Source organism: Meles meles, chromosome 5 (genome assembly GCF_922984935.1).
Source record: "Meles meles chromosome 5, mMelMel3.1 paternal haplotype, whole genome shotgun sequence".
NCBI lineage: Eukaryota > Metazoa > Chordata > Mammalia > Carnivora > Mustelidae > Meles > Meles meles.
The window spans coordinates 48,674,993-48,690,080 of NC_060070.1; the positions used below are offsets into that span (position 1 = coordinate 48,674,993).

At 38.6% G+C, this 15,088-nt stretch overlaps 1 long non-coding RNA gene across 1 annotated transcript in view; it reads left to right on the forward strand.

The window, feature by feature from the left end:
- The window catches only part of LOC123942727, a 31,328-nt gene extending 30,398 nt beyond the window's left edge, over nucleotides 1–930 (forward strand). The window contains exon 3 of the long non-coding RNA XR_006818463.1: nucleotides 857–930. This is a non-coding gene — a long non-coding RNA (uncharacterized LOC123942727). The remainder of the gene's footprint in view (nucleotides 1–856) is intronic.
- The last annotated feature ends 14,158 nt before the right edge of the window (nucleotides 931–15,088 follow it).

Here is a 15,088-nt window from a genome sequence, read left to right on the forward strand (position 1 = left end):
TATGAGGTGAACACCACATTTCTAGATTTAAAAGAGTAATCTGACATAAAAAGGGGCATGTTGAGATGGGGTGATATTATCACAATGTCATTCTTTTGGGCTCTCTTTCTTTGGAAAATACTAACTTCCCTCCTTGAGGGGCAGGCTCTGATGGGCATTCCTAAGTTAACACAGGAACTGGGAAAAGCACTACTAGACTACCTGCATTAGTATGTAGTAGCCAAAAAGTATGCCACAAAATTAAGTTGTGATAATGAGTTAAAATACTTCGTCATCCTATTGGTACATGGAGTGAGACTCAGTTTCACCTGACTGGGCTATAGGAAATTACAGATCTTTGTATTTGTTAAGTCATTTCCTTCTATTTACATTTAAATTGTAGGAATGACATATATCTGCAAAGAACCTTCTGGGTGTCCTGGGTAGAACTTTTTGTTTTTCTGTTTTCAGAGAATGTCAAGGTTGTACAATGTTGATTTTCCTGAAGACAATTTGGAAGGTAGAATGCTGGCTGTGCTAATGATGGTTTACTCTAAAATTTCTCTTTCTCTTGTCAAAATAAAGCTCCACATTTAAAACAGAAGTCTAAATTTATAGTAGGTGATTTTAGTATGTTGGTCTCTAAATTCAAAATATGTCATAAAAAATAAAAACAAACTGAATAGTAATTTGGAGGGCTTCATTGGTCACCATAGTACTTAGTGAAGTAGTAGTTAATTGGCTTGTGCTAGTTACCAGTCAATAGAATTTGAAGGGATAGGCCAGGAGATTAGGTACTGGAAGTGCAAAATTGGAAAACATCTTCCCTCATTTATAGATCAGAAGGGCTAAACATTGCTGTCTCCTTCTTCTACAGTTTGGACCTATCTTCATGCAACAAGTCTGCTGAACTGTATCCCAGCACCTCTCTGATAAGAGGCTCACATTTCTGAGTTTTCTACAGACTTCATATTGTATTTGTGCCCCCCCCTTTAAAATGTTATAATATTTTTAGCTGTTGGGAAAAATATTAAAAAGGCAAGAGTGACAACATGAGTTTCCAAAATCCTGTGAAGTCTTGTTCTAAATGAGTTAGGGACATCCAAACTATTTCCTGGTTCTACTGCCATTTCTATTCTCTTGATTTTACTGAAATAGAACCACTGATTGAGAGTCTGGCTAGAAACAGAGACTTGATACTCCATATCTTAGTGTGTTTGGGTATTATAACAAAGTCCTAGACTGGGTGGTTTATAAACAATAGAAATACATTTTTCACAATTCTGGAGGCTGAAAATTTGAGATCAGAGGGCTAGCATTGTCAGGCTTTGGTGAGGGACCAATTCTGGGATAAAGAGAGCTAGCTAGCTTTCTGATCTCTTCATATAAGGACACTAATTCCATTCATGAGGACCCCATTTTTATGATCTAATCTCCTTTCAAAGGCCCCACTCCAAATACTATCACAGTGGGGATTAGGTTTCAATTTATGAATTTTTGGGGGGTTGCAATGTATAACAAGCAGCTTTCTGTTCCTAGCATGTTTGGGGAATGGAGCTGGGATATAGTATCTCAATATTGTTCACACATATTTTCATCAGATACCTTAAGAGAAATGTGTTTCAACTACAGAAAACCTATTAAAGACCATATATCTATGTTTATTTGGGGCCTAATATGTGCAAAGCAGACACGATTTTCACCCCATGGAGCTTCCATTTTAGAGCATTTCACTATAGATGATGTGACAGCAACTTCTTCAACCTTTTCATGAAGCTTATAGTGGGAACCACTAGCAAAACTAAAATGCATCAGATTGGAGACAATCTGAACAAAGAGACAGGCAGGAGTAGAAAGAAAAAACGAATAAAAAGAAATGTGTGCTTAGCTGCAGAGGTACGGATAGGGTGAAAGGCACAAGCAATTCTGTGGGAGCCACTCAGTGGCCCAGACATCCCAGCCCTGAAGTACACACTGCTCATTGTTACAAGAACTTACACCATTTAAAAAGTAAGATCCTGCCCCCTTAGCATGTCAGGGACCTGATATTATCAGTTTGGGTCAGTCAGTTACCGTGAGTCAGACTCAGTTGAATTGCTGAAAGAAAGAAAGCAGTAGGCTTTTTGAGTGCCGGTCTAGACTATACTTTCCTCTTTTATGGCTCATTATAAAAACATTTGTGCTGACCTATAAGCTGATAAGTGCCAACTGGAGTCAACTCACTTGAGAAGAAAATTATAATTACAATTTGGTGGCATTTCTTTTAGTATTTAGTATTTCTTTTACCCTGAATCAAAGAACTGGAATTGGGCCAAAAATTGTATTTTCTCACCTCTGTGGGAAAGACCTTCAGTAGCTTTACTGGATCAGAGTAGATCCCGTCCTTAGGACACAACCCAAAAGTTGCTGCTTAGCTTTTCTCAAATCATACACAGTCCTTGCTGCCTAACTCATCTGCCTACTAAACACATTTCTTGACAAATTTTCCCTTTTGTTTAAAAATTCTCTTCTGGTCTGTCTGGATTATGTATTGACCTATTTTTTTTGTGTGTGGGTGATTTCTGTGACTCCTCCTAGCTCAAAAATTTAATGACTGAAGCTAAATTTTCAGCTCTGAGCACAATGGAAATCCTTACCACAATGCATGTGCACCTGTTTCACTTCCAAAGCCCACTGAGTTTGCATATCTGTGGTTCTTTAGCTAAGGAGACTGGATTGTGTTAGTGAGGCCTAGGTTATAGTTTTGACATGTAGGTGACAGTTAGCATACATGTCCTGCGGGCCAGACTGTTCTCGGAACCCAGACAGGTACTCTGCACATGTATGGCCATGGTCCTGGAGGACGAGATGAGAGGCTGAAGTCAATTCTGAGTAAATCTGTCATCATAAAAACAACTCAGTTGTAAGCCTTCCTGATGAGGTGTCTCATCTCAGTAGCAACTTCTTTGCATATGAATGTGAGTGCATAAATATGTGGTGGATGCATCTGCAAGTTTTTAAAGTGAGAACTTGACAGGTTTGGGCTTGTCCCAGAAAGCAGACTTGGCAAAATTACCATGGTGCCAGTACACAGGGTGGAGTTTCCATAAGAGTTAGGCCACTGCTGCTCAATTTCCTGCCTCTTCAGCCACGGAAAAAAAAAGAAAAAAAAAAAGAAAAAAAAAAAACCAAGCTGCAGTTTTCTTCATAAACCATTGTATAAACGACTCTATGTCCTCAGGGGTGGTCAGATCCATCCCATCTGTGGAAGGGATTTCTCTGGCTATAAAAAATCACCATGGATAGAGTATATATCTTGTTGCCAGTTACCACATGGAAAGAAAAGAAACAAAAGGGAATATTCTTACCCTTTAGTGGGTTAGGGGGAAAGACTTCAAAACATGAACATGTGAAGACACAGATAAGTCAACAATGATAACAGGAAGAAATATACTTACCTAAATACAATTAGACACAGGTAGCCAAGTAGTCTCATCCATGGACAGCTTCACACCAGAAGTAATTCTTGATCAGAGTTTTGAAGATATATCCAATCTAGTAGGAAGGATATTTCTGCAAAGAAGTTAGACATGAATGATGTTTACTTTGTAGGTTGCACAGAGGAGCAAAAGTGTGAGTTGTGAAAATGCATTTCTTCAGTGACTTTGGCTGCCTCCTCTTAAAAACCAAACAAAAATCTGTCCTTAAACTTAATAACTTTTGTATCTAATGATGCCCTAACCCCATCATGAAGGCTGTACATGAATATTCTAGTTCTTTTTCTAGACACAAGGTAGTATTGTATTTCTCTGCTTTCTGCGACCATATGACTTGTGTTGGCCAGTAAAATAAGAATGAACTGTCAAGCATTGCTTCCAGGAAAAAGTATTTAGTTGTCATTTGGTAGTTCTCTCTTTTTCTTGTTACAACAATTGCAAATGCTTGTTGTTAACTGGAGTCTACTGTGTTGAGCAGAGTCCCCTGATGACCTGCATTAGATGTGTAACACAATGAAAAATAAATCTTTGTTGTGTCAAGTCACTGAAATTTGAAAGTTGCCCCAGCAGCATAACCTAGCCCCACCTTGGATGATTCAAATGTCATATTTTCTCCATGACTGGCCTTTGAGTCCTCAGCTCCCTACACTCTGATTTCTATGCCTAACATTTGAATGAAACTGTTGTGGAAAGGTAACAGAGTTGCCATATAATACTGTTGACCATTTCTTTCTTAAAACTCTCTTCTCCCTTGATTTCAATGACATCAGTCTTTTGACTCACCTTTTAGATCACTAATTATATGTTTTAGGTATAAAACCCAAATAAATCTCATCTACTTTCCTGGTTTTGAACTAATATGATGTGACTGTTAGGCTGATAACTCTTAAATATGTATCTCCTGCTCCAATACATGCCGTACAGCAAAGACTTATACACATACAAAAGTCATTCAAAACAACATGTCCACAATTGAGTTTACATCTCCTACCAGACCTGATTATTTTTCAAGGTCACAAAATCATCAACTGGGAATCTTATTTGATTTCTCTCTCTCAACAACAGTTCCCCAATAAAATTTGTGACCAGAGTTTTTCTGTTCGGTCTCTAAATTTCATCTGCCTACATCTTTCTTTCCAGACTCTCCGTATATATATAATAGCTTCCGGATTGGTCCTATATCAAACCGTTCTCCATGGAGCTTTTGGAGAAATCTTTCTAAAATATGAAAATTATCATGTTTCAGGCCGCTTACATAAAATCTTTGATGTCACTTCATAATACTAGAGTTAAAATCTACTGCTATGAGAGCTTTTAGTGAGTTGTCCCTTACCCAACAGAATGGTTTCATGACCTTCCACATATGCTTTTATACTTCAGTAACATGCTCTTCCTCCTTTACTTCCCTGAACCATGTTCTTTCTTTGTGCCTTGCACATCACGCTGTTCCTTGTGTATGGACTTCATTCACCTTGATAATGTCTTTTTTCTTGTTGTTCTACTTAAAACAAAGAAACAAAGAAGCAAACAAAAAACCATGGAGCCTAATGTGGGACCTGAACTCAAGATCTTGAGACTGAGACCTGAGCTGAGATGAAGAATAGAACGCTCAACCGACTGAGCCACTCAGGCACCCCATGAGCTCTGCTTTTAACTGAGGAATTCCTGGGAACCCATTATAGAAATTTAAGAAGGTGACAATATCCAGATGATACTTCCAGAGAGTAATTAGAATGGAAGGGAATTGCATGGGTAGGTAGTAAGAAGCTACAGGATCACGGCTTTTGATTCCTCAGAATTTCGGATTTTACAATTCTCACTGTGATTCATGCCTATTAAGTTTAATGCTGGTATAAAGTATCAAAAGCAGACAATTATTAAATACTTTGTAAGTTTAACGGAAGGGAAGACAACCCATTTGCAGAAGTAAACATTTAAGCCTTTAATCTAAATCTTAGTCTTCCACAGTTTTTTTTTTAACATTAATGTTAAACTTAATTTTGACATTTATGAAATGATCAAAGCTACTTATGCTATATGTAATATGTCTCTGGTTTTCTTTCTTATTGCCTTTACTAGAAAGTCTAGCCTCTTCTCTTAATCTACTGCCCATTATTGACTATTCTATTTTACTCTGTGTGTGTGTGTCTCAATGGAATGTCCAGAATCCTGGAAATGGAGAGAGGGTGATTGAGTGTGGTTGGCTCTTACTAGAATCATACAAACGGGTGAGGAATAAACCTCCCAACACTTATTGGGCTCTCAAATCCTGTGTCCTCCCAATTCTTTTAGGGCTGGCAGCCTACTTATCTTTAGCAAAAGCTAGGCATAATTTCAAATGTCACATTGCAGAGAAATCACTCTCTGTCACCAAAAAAGAGAGAGACAGGAGAATGATGCCTTTTTATATCTGCAACCTGGCACTGTCAGCCATTTGGAATTTGTCTCCCAGACTGTCTGGCCTTGGCTTGGAGATGGCAGGGTTGCTGTGTAGCACAAGGAGGTGCAAAAACAAACATGGGCACAAAACCAAATACTTAACTGTAAGAAATGTTCTGAAAGTTATAAAAGTGAAATACTACTTCCAGCTGTCACTTTATGCAAGGATTAAGTTGAGCTCAAGGGGCTGCAGAAATGAAGGAAGAAAGTAAATTATACAGTAACTATGTAAGTTGCAGGAGATGCCTGGGTTTTCTACTGATGGATTACTTGTGATCCCTTTGTCTATTCATCTATATACTCACTCATTCATTTATCTTTATGTGTATATTTGAAGACATGTTGTTGCTGCTTAGGTGGAGAGCAAAGCTTCATATTCTTTTCTTCCTATAGCCAAGAGCACTCTGCCCACTGGTCACCCTTTCTTTAGCACATGTTCCCCCTTGTGGTGGTTCCTTCTTAGGCTCATGATCTGCCCCAAGCATTTTTTTTTTTAAGATTTTATTTATTTGACAGTGAGAAATCACAATTAGGCAGAGAGACAGGCAGAGAGAGAGAGGAGGAAGCAGGCTCCCTGCCAAGCAGAGAGCCCAATGCGGGACTCAATCCCAGGACTCTGAGATCATGACCTGAGCTGAAGGCAGAGGCTTAACCCACTGAGCCACCCAGGTGCCCTGCCCCAAGCATTGTTGAAATGAACATTATCATCCAATGATCAGAGTGTAAGTCCATTGAACACAGTTAAGTGCATATTAAGACTTTGATTGATAGAGTGTGCTTAGATGTGTTCCCGCTATTGTTTTCTAGCCATGGATATCTATAACGCACAGCTCTTCTTCACATTTTTCTATGAAAGGCATTGCTCACTGGCTCAGTATCCTTAACTGATTACATAACATCATCATCCATGTCCATACATGACTACGACGTGCATCAGTGTCTGGGAGGGCTTTCAATTGACTCAGTATTTCCCCATTTCAACACCAGTTCAGAAGCATGTAGCAGAGACAAAGAAGGTGATTTAGCCACATTTTGCACTACGCCAATCCTATATCTAGCTTTCATTTTTAACACGGCAGTTGCTGCCTAAAACTCATATAGATGTTTTACTTGCTTTCAGGGAGAGAGAGCTTACTTTCAAATATTGTTTAAGAACCCAAGTTTCCCCCTCTATAATCTAGCTTGCTAAAATAAGATCTTGTCTGAAATCTAGTATTTCTCAAACAGATTGCCTTTATTAGACTTTGATTATTCATGACTGCAGGAACTCTTGAAGCACATGCTTAACTTATTCCTGCCTTAAGAGAAACACTTCCACATGTGGATTTGAGAGCCATGCACTGGGAGGAAAATAGGCTAATCTGATCATAAACCATGGAGCCCTCCTAAAACTGTGTAAACACTGACAGAGGTATTTCTCAAAGTCCAAGCCAGAAGGAAGGCAACATTTTGTGAGGTATGTGAACATTCATTCAAATTCAAAGACTTCATTCAGCCTGTGGAATTTGTACTGAGCAGTATGTCTCATCCTCTGCCAGCCAGCACCCAGTGTAATATTCTGAAAAATTAAATATTTTTGCTAATGGTGTTGTTTCTTAGCTATTTAAAAATATTTTCTAATAAAGGAAAATGTCAAGCCATGTCAAGAGTAATATTTTATGCTATTCAGCTATTAAAATCTTGAGCTGTATGAAGAAACTCTTAACTCACCATAACTTTCACCATTCTATGTTAACAGTCATACTGTACAAAGGCTGAGAACTACCATTTGTCTTTTGCTTATGGATAAAATATAGTAGGTATTAATTACATAGACTCCTTGAATTTTGTTTCAAATTTTATCTTGACAGTATTAAACTTATTTTAAAAAATCTTTTAGGGGCGCCTGGGTGGCTCAGTGGGTTAAGGCCTCTGCCTTTGGCTCAGGTCATGATCCCAGGGTTCTGGGATCCAGCCCGCATCGGGCTCTCTGCTCAGCAGGGAGCCTGCTTCCCTTCCTCTCTCTCTGGCTGCCTCTCTGCCTACCCGTGATCTCTGTCTGTCAAATAAATAAATAAGATTAAAAAAAAAATCTTTTAAGAAGAAATTATCAAACAGCACTGTGATGCGAGAATACTAGAAGAAGGAGAAACACAGTTATATTTTTATCACAGAAGAGTACTGTAAATAACTTTACACTCATGAGTCAGAGATGTCCTCAGTGAAGAGCTTGCCCTTGTGAAAAAATGAAATGTTATAATGTTCACAACAGAAGATATCCATTTTGAACAAAGTGAGGGAAATTAAGGCTGATGGATTATGGATAAAATAGTAGCTAATAAGGTTTATTTTGTACTTACTATGTGCCAGGCACTGTGCTAAGTACTCTCCTGATTTGAAATTATCTCATCTTCCAAACACTCCTATGAGATAGGTACTTTTTAAATTTCCATTGTATAGCCGCAAGAACTGAGGCACAGATTAAGTAATCAAGAGTTATGGGCAAAATTTGTGGGACAAAGGGAAAAGGTTTTGTTTTGGGAATGTAACATTCTTGTATCTTGAGATTATTGTTGGCTTTCTTATCAATCATTTATGAAGACGGTTTTTTAATGATTGCCTCCATTTGGATGGTCTTCCTGTTAGAGAGAATTATGCTGGCTTGCAAATTTTTTGAGGTACTCTAGGACAGGAATTCTCCAACTTTGTTCCTTGGATTCCTAAGTGTTCTTGAAACACTTTTAGGGTGTCTGCAGGTCAAAATTATTTTCATAACAATTCTAAGCATTATTTGCATTTCTCACTGTGTTACATTCGCACTGCTAGAGAAAAACAATGGTGAATAAAACTGCTGGTGCCTTAGCACAAATCAAGGCAGTGGTTCCAAACTGTACTAGGGGTCATTGTATTCTTCCCCAAATAGTAACAATAAACATACAAACAAACAATTTTTTTAAAAAAAAAAAGCAGGTTCACTTAAATTGTCCTTGCTGAAGCAGCATAAATTACTAAATTTATTGTCTTGACCCTTGAGTACACACATTTTTTTGAAAGATTTTATTTATTTATATGAGAGTGAGAATAAGAGAGAGTGAAAGAGCATGAGAGTGGAGAAGGTAAGAGGGAGAAGCAGATTCCCTAGGACTCCAGGATCATGACCTGAGCTGAATGCAGTCGCTTAACCAACTAAGCCACTTAGGTGCCCAAGTACACACATATTTTGATATTCTATGGGAGATACATGTAAATCACTTCTGCTACATATCAAAAGTATGGTGGTTATCTCTGGGGAAAACACTCCTGCAGTTAATTCGGTTGTGGGCTGAACTAGCCAGTTTCCCCACGGAACATTATTTTTTTATCTGATAGAATGTCTGACAGACAGACCATGGTAGTTCAGAGGTGGGGACACATTTTCTCAAAAATGAACAAAGTGAGCCTGACTCTTCAAGGAAAATAACTGACAATATTTGTTGTTAATTATAAAATACAAGTTTTAAAGCAATACTCAGAATTTTGGAAGACATATCCACCAGCATGAGTTGAAAGTTTCCTAATACTTCAAGACTTCTTATGGACTGTGACCTCACAGATGTGTATGATTTTTTTTAAGTTACTGTATGCTAACAACTGATTAATGCAGGATGTTGTAAAATCATACGTAAGTAAAAGATCCATTCAAAATAGATATACCAATGGATTTTAGTGTAACAAAATATGAAAAGTTGATTGATAATATTCCAGATTTCACATTGCAACTAATCTTTAAGAAATTAGTACTAGTTGATTTTGAATAAGATAGTGGAAGAATATCCATAATTCTCTGAAAGGTTATTAGAATAAATTTCCCTTTTCTATCTACATATCTGTATGAGGCTGGATTTTCTTATATACTTCAACTAAAACAACATATACCAACAGATTAAACATAGATGTAAATATGAGAATCCAGCTTTCTTTGGTTAATTCAGACATTAAAGAGATTCACATTGAAAAGTGAAAAAAAAATGCCACCCTTCTCACTAAATTGTGTTTGGCTTTAAACTAGTTATTTTTCTAAAGATGTGTTTAATTTCCAATGCATTAAATATTTTTTTCAAGATTTTATTTATTTATTTGACAGACGGAGATCACAGAGAAGCAGGCAGAGAGAGAAGAGGAAAAAGGCTCCCTGCTAAGCAGAGAGCCCGATGTGATGTGGGGCTCTCGATCCCAGGACCCTGGGATCATGACCTGAGCCGAAGGCAGAGGCTTTAACCCACTGAGCCACCTAGGCGCCCCTCCAATGCATTAAATATTGATAGAAACAACACACATACCAAAAAGTCTTTGGGATTTCTAATTTTTAAGAGTTTAAAGAGTCCAGAACGAAAATGTCTATAAACTTCTGTTCTTGGAGGAAAAAAACAAAAACAGAAACCTGAAAGAGAGAAGAGTTTACCTGCTCCTAAAGACTGTTAGAGGAAAGACATTTGTGTGGGATGTCAATGAAATGAAGGTAATAACATGGCACAGCAGGGCGGCGGATCAAGGCCAGCCGGCAAAATGGATTAGATTGTCTACGTTTTATTTTAGTTTAGTAAGGAAACTTTTCCTAAAGTGATTTTTAAAGCAATAGTACTAGCTTGTTCTCTCTCTCAAGACATTTTGTTTTTATAAAATTACAGCCTGGAAAACACACTATGTGTTTAGTCTGAGTAGGTAGCCTGAGTTGTTTGTTAAATACCAGATCTCAGATTTGTGGCTGTTCCTCAAAAATAACTACATGACACCGACAATTAAATTTATGTATCATTTTGATTATTTATACCCTAGCGAATCAAAGGAGGTAAATAGTGGTCTGCAGCTGAGTACTTCCATCAGCATTTCTTCAGCAAGCCTTTTAGATTCCCTCCATTATGGGGCTGGATACAACACACAATCTTCCCATTAAACAGTCTGGAGGGAACTGTCATCCAGACTCCCATCCTAACATCTGTCCCTTTTTGCAGTAGAGTGTGGCTGCATTGCAAACATGCCCTTTGAACCGTGAAGGGCAGGCATATTTTAGTCTCATCTCTTTTCACGTTGTCTTGTCTTTTTGCTTAAGATATTGTTGATCATTCAATATGAGGGTTTCTTCAGTCCTGCCTCTCAAAGTTCCATGGTGTCAGCTGCAAACACAATATTGCACTGAATTGGGTAAGCAGTCGATGGCCTGGTAGGGAGATTACTGAATAGGTGAGCTCTCTCTCTTTCACTGGTGCTCCTGTGCCAGCTGTTTTGACTTTTCTTCATGTGACAAACACATCCTTAATTCAGTTCTGCTGAATAAGTGGGATGGGTAACTTCTAACTGCCTCAGAAGATAATCTTCAGTGACAAGGAACTGTGCATTAGATGGGTGTGAACTAAATCACGCCTTAGGTCCCTTCCCACATTTAACATTTGGTGGCTCCTGGACTAATCTGCCCATTAAATAAAAAATAGTTAAGGGGCGCCTGGGTGGCTCAGTGGGTTAAAGCCTCTGCCTTCGGCTCAGGTCATGATCCCAGAGTCCTGGGATCGAACCCCGCATCGGGCTCTCTGCTCGGCAGGGAGCCTGCCTCTCCCTCTCTCTGTGTCTGCCTCTCTGCCTACTTGTGATTTCTGTCTGTCAAATAAATAAAATATTTAAAAAAAAAAGTTAAATGACAGTGGAGGAGAACATTTAAAATAATTGGGAGTGACTATATTTGGCTTGTGCCTCATTTGAAAGGCTGAAGTGGGGGGAGCTCAGCTTCTCCTATATAAGTGCGCTGATGAACATCCACCTCATGATATACCACATAACAAACTTAAACCACAGCACTGCTTATCACATCTAAAAGTGAAAAAGTAAACTGCACCTTGAAGCAGACTCTTTAGGAACAAACAGGTATTTTGGAGATCTCTGAGTAATTTGGTTTGAATTAATGGAGATAATCTAGTGGGTCTTGGAAACTCTAAATCAAACCAAGAAATAATTTAGGTTTAAGAAAGAGTTAGATTGCACCGTAAAAAAATCGTGTTTTATTTATTCTTCTCCTATCCACGTCGTCGCAAATGGCAAGATTTCATTTCTTTTGATGGCTGCATAGTATTCCATTGTGTATATATACCACATCTTCTTGATCCATTCATCTGTTGATGGACATCTAAGTTCTTTCCATAGTCTGGCTATTGTAGACATTGCTGCTATAAACATTCGGGTACACGTGCCCCTTCGGATCACTATGTTTGTATCTTTAGGGTAAATACCCAGTAGTGCAATTGCTGGGTCATAGGGTAGTTCTATTTTCAACATTTTGAGGAACCTCCATGCTGTTTTCCAGAGTGGTTGGACCAGCTTGCATTCCCACCAACAGTGGAGGAGGGTTCCCCTTTCTCCACATCCTCTCCAGCATCTGTCAATAAATGAAACAAGATGGGATTGGGAGGGAGACAAACCATAAATGACTCTTAATCTCACAAAACAAACTGGGGGTTGCTGGGGGGAGGTGGGATTGGGAGAGGGGGAGCGGGCTATGGACATTGGGGAGGGGAGGCGAACCATAAGAGACTATGGACTCTGAAAAACAACCTGAGGGTTTTGAAGGGTCAGGGGTGGGAGGTTGGGGGAACAGGTGGTGGGTGATGGGGAGGGCACGTTTTGCATGGAGCACTGGGTGTTGTGTAAAAAGAATGAATACTGTTACGCTGAAAAAATTAATAAAAAGGGAAAAAAAAAAGGAAAAAAAAATCGTGTTTTTAAATCTGTCTTTAGATCTTTGTCATCATTAACGGTAAAAGTCTCCTTGATATACTGAAAAAAAAACCATGTTTAATATCACTGGAAATTCTGTACAATTAGGGAAAGCTGACTGGTGCTCTGTGTTGAGAAAGATTTTCAGGCTGAGTTTGGATCAGAGGGAAAGGACATCATGTCTGAATAATAATTGTAATAATAAATAATAGTAAAAGTTATAGTTAATTTTCCCTTTGGTTTGTGCTGAGTATTATTATCCTTATTTTATTCATGAACTGAATGTAGACAGGTTGAATAACTTGCCAGTAATACATGGCAAAGTTGGGATTCAAATACTAAATTCCTCTGAAAGACTACTAGTCACTGTGATACCATGGATAAATTATGATTTCTTAGGACCTTCATTTTATCATCTCTAATAAGTTTTGGACTGTGCTGCTTTCTAAATTCCCTTTCAACTCAAATGTACTTTTGTCTCTGGATAGTCCACTCAAATGCCTCATACTCTGGCAATCTTGCCCTTCTTTCGATTCCTGGAATATTTATCATCATCTGGTCATTCAGTGCTATGCTGGGAATTATACCACTGGTTGTATTATCCTTTTATGTGTTTAGATCCTGTTTCTCCACATATATAGGAAATGCTTTGAGAAGAAGGATGCTTCCATGTACCCCCACAGGGATTAGCACAGTATCTTGCACATGGTAAAGTTTATAAATATTGGTTGATTTTTTTCATATGACCCAGACCATCATGCTGTACTACATTTTAATAGGTTGAACCTTGCATTTGCCACAGATTGAGGGGCAATCATATGGTCATTTCTGAGTATTACCTAGATTTAGTGATCTAGATTGAAGGTGCACTCTATCCCACAGCCAATGCTCCCTGCCCTTCTGACCGTTATGAATGCCTGTTTATCTTCTTGCCTTCATCAACAGCAACTATTTATTTAGCAGCCTGACTTAAGACATTCCGAATATATACTCAATGAAAGCTTTCTTTCACTATTATTTTTCTGTGGAGGGTAAAATGCTGTCTTGTTTTTCCAAGTCCCCTCCTAAGTGTGATGATTTAGATGTTCCTGCTGTTAACTGGATGCTTTTCCATTTCCTTCTAGCACTGAGTGCCCCAGCCTTCTCCACAGAAGCCACTAATGAGTTTTTTGCCTTTTAGGCCCCCAGTTCATTAATAACATAGAATTTCATCAATGCCCAATGTTCTGGACCTTATCCTTTCTCTTTCTTTCCATTAGAAAACAAAGGAAAATTTTTATTTGCTATAGTCACTAACTCAGCCTCGTCTGCTTTAAGATCCTAAAACTGAGTTTATGCAAGAGGCTTGGATCCAGCTTTTCATTTGGGCTAAAAGCTTACAGATTTGACCACAACTTTCCAAAATGAGTATGCCTTCTCCATTTTTTTTTTCTGTTTTTCTCTAACCACGTTCAGTCTTTTTCAATGGTACTTCATGCTTCCAAGTGTGCTTCTTCCTTCTTCCTAATTAATATTGACCAAGTTCCCAAGTATATGGGGAACAATTCTAGGGACTGTGTGGATGGAACATAGAAATGAAAATGTTCCTGCCCCATCCCTTCTGCTTGACTTCTGGCTCTAAATGATGCCATTCATTCTACCCGCCTGCTGGCCTCTTACACAACTTTCTCTCATTCAGACAGTGCCAAATAAGCATCAATGCCCTTTTGTCCCTGCTTCCCTTATAGCTTTGCAGCAGCACAGAGCACAACAGAACTGTCAGCAGCAGAAATATCATTCCTATCAAACCTGCTCTTCCTCCTGTCCTCTGATGAACCAGCAGTCTTTACAGCTGTGTCTTACCAGAGTTGATTTCTGCATATGAGACCTGTCCTTTCTCCTCCCAAGTTCTTTCTCAGTGCTTCTTAGAGAGGCTAAGCCAAATAGAGAGCCATGCCTGTGCCTCTCAGTGCATAATTCCCCTGTCGGTCTCTTTGCCTACAGGTTCTTGCATACCACACTTCAGTTGAAACTGTGGTAGAGTTTTGCTGTCTTCTTGATTTTTTTTTCCTGCCTCTGTCTCAAGGCTTATGAATTTCTGTCCCTCAAAAATGCATAGAGATAATTGCAAAGAAAAATAAATTGTTTCTGCCTCCTTGAAGCATGCATAAGTCATCATTCCCATGTTCATAAACACATGTTGAGTTTGCCTTAGTGCTCTTGCCCAGACATGGATGATGTTTTATTTCCCCTTTTTTGAAAAATTCTAAGTTTCATCTTTTGTGAAATTATCTTGGACTTTGCTTCAGAGATTCAAGTCCAACATGTGTGAAGTCATGCAGATGGGTGAGATCTGTTCCCAGAATCTGTGAGGTAACAGCAAGCTTTTCCCAGCCTTCCCAGACATCTCCTTATTTGGTTAACTATGGGAAATTATAAGTGGTAGCTTTTCATATCATTACATTAATTATGCAGAATGGGAACATTTGTAAGTT